We start from the raw sequence: 2,500 nt of genomic DNA on the forward strand, positions 1-2,500 counted from the left end.
GATCGACCTTGCATCGATCGGATCGATCCCTGCACCGTGCGGATCGATCCCGGTCGAGCGGGATCAGTCCCTGCACCGTGTGGATCGATCCCCGGTCGAGCGTGATCGGTCCCGGTCGAGCGCCTCGGCCGTGCGGATCGAGCGGGATCGATCGTGGTCGAGGGCCTCGGTCGTGTGGATCGACCCTTGCACCGTGCGGATCCATCGTGGGTCGATCCCCGGTCGTGCGGGATCGGTCCCAGTGCACCGTGCGGATCGACCTTGCATCGATCGGATCGATCCCCGCACCGTGCGGATCGATCCCCGGTCGAGCGGGATCGAGTCCTGCACCGTGCGGATCGATCCCCTGATCGAGCGTGATCGGTCCCCGGTCGTGTGGATCGACCCATGCACCATGCGGATCGATCATGGATCGATCCCGGTCGAGAGGATCGATCGTGGTCGAGGGCCTCGGTCGTGTGGATCGGTCCACGCACCGCGCGGATCGATCATGGATCGATCCCGGTCGAGAGCCTCGGCCGTGCGGATCGATCCAGGATCGATCGTGGTCGAGAGCCTCGGCCGTGTGGATCGGTCCACGCACGCCGTGTGGATCGGTCCACGCACCGTGCGGATCGATCATGGATCGATCCCGGTCGAGCGCCTCGGCCGTGCGGATCGATCATGGATCGATCGTGGTCGAGGGCCTCGGTCGTGTGGATCGATCCATGCACCGTGCGGATCGATCATGGATCGATCCCGGTCGAGCGGGATCGATCGTGGCCGACCGCCTCGGCCGTGTGGATCGATCATGGATCGATCCCGGTCGAGCGGGATCGATCGTGGTCGAGGGCCTCGGTCGTGTGGATCGATCCATGCACCGTGCGGATCGATCATGGATCGATCCCGGTCGAGCGGGATCGATCGTGGCCGACCGCCTCGGCCGTGTGGATCGGTCCCGGTCGAGCGTGGGTCGATCCTGCACCATGCGGATCGATCGTGGATCGATCCCGCTCGACCGGGATCGATCGTGGCCGACCGCCTCGGCCGTGTGGATCGATCCGATCGGTGCATGGATGATCATGGATCGGTCCCGGTCGGCGGGATCGATCCCTGCACCATGCGGATCGATCGTGGATCGATCCCGCTCGGCCGGGATCGATCGGGGCCGGCCGACCATGGTCCGGTTGCAACTTCACCGATCATTTCTTGTCCGATTGAATCCATTCTTCTTCCTAAATTTTGTTTGTGTCATAAAATAGCCTCCCCAATTTTTTCCCACGTTCCAAATATTTTTTTCTAATTTTCCGGATTTTCTCAATTTTTAAATACCAAAAATAAAAAAAAATATTTTCGGTCGTCAAAATTTTTTTCTGAGTTTTCCATAATTTAGATCACATTTTTCTAAGCATCTCTGCAAAAAATCTCATCAAAATTCAATTTCTACAATTTTTTAAAGGGGTGGTGCCTACTCAAACATGGTGAATGTCTACTCTGTTGAGGGGCAAAAATGCTCATAAGGCTCTTTAGGGGTAGTGGTGCTCGAGGCCACGGGCAGTTTTCGGGCGTCGTTGCGCGATGCATGAGTCATGTCACGGGCACGAAATGAGTCAATAATGAGTCATAACAACGTTCAATGATCCCGAAATAGGTTCCGATCGATCGAAAAGCGCCCCTAGACAAAGATGGATGCATCGCGTGGCTCCCCTCACGCAGGCATCATGGCCGAGCGCATGGGTCGTTTTCGAGCCAAGCGGCCATAGAGGATGAATCGATGACCGAGTTGCTGGGAATTGACGAATCTATGAGTCCCTTCGGTAAGACGAGATCGTGCCTCGGGCATGAATGAACGAGCCACGTATTTGTATCGATCCACGACCGAACAAGACATTGGTGTTCTCGCGTCTAGCGGTGCGGATGCGACCTCGTTCGATAACTCCGTGTGATCCTCAAGTCCTCGTGCTTGAGGAGCTACGGATGAGTCGGCTTGGTTCGTTTCCGTTACGCGATGGCGTGTGAGAGACGATAAGAATGTGTGCGTAGGCAGGCTCCGTGCTGGTGCATCGAATCTGCTTCCCTCACCTTCGATCAGCTTGTTGCTCCGCGAGATAAACGTCGGATGCAAGATGTGGGTTTCTGTGTTGCATACCTATTGCGACGGAAATGTGTGCCTTCGGTAGTCCCTTCCATCCTGGCGTCCCCTCTTGGATGCTCAGTTGGACGAGATCAGTGGGCTCGTGTTCCCTGACGTCGTCTCATTCGATCGTTCGGACGGACCACGGTGCCTACTCGTTCTCTCGGATCTGGAACTCTCGTAATGGGAGTGGGGTCATTAGCCCCTTGTTCCTATCGTTAAGCGTTTATCGCTTCACCTGAATGACTTGATCTTGCCTTGCCTTGATCGCGCGAAGCCCTCGGGCATCGCGACGGATCTTTATTTTCGGGCGTCAATGAAAAGAGAATGCTACCTGGTTGATCCTGCCAGTAATCCATATACTTGTCTCAAAGATTAAGCCATGCA

The sequence above is a fragment of the Eucalyptus grandis genome, chromosome 8 (genome assembly GCF_016545825.1).
Source record: "Eucalyptus grandis isolate ANBG69807.140 chromosome 8, ASM1654582v1, whole genome shotgun sequence".
NCBI lineage: Eukaryota > Viridiplantae > Streptophyta > Magnoliopsida > Myrtales > Myrtaceae > Eucalyptus > Eucalyptus grandis.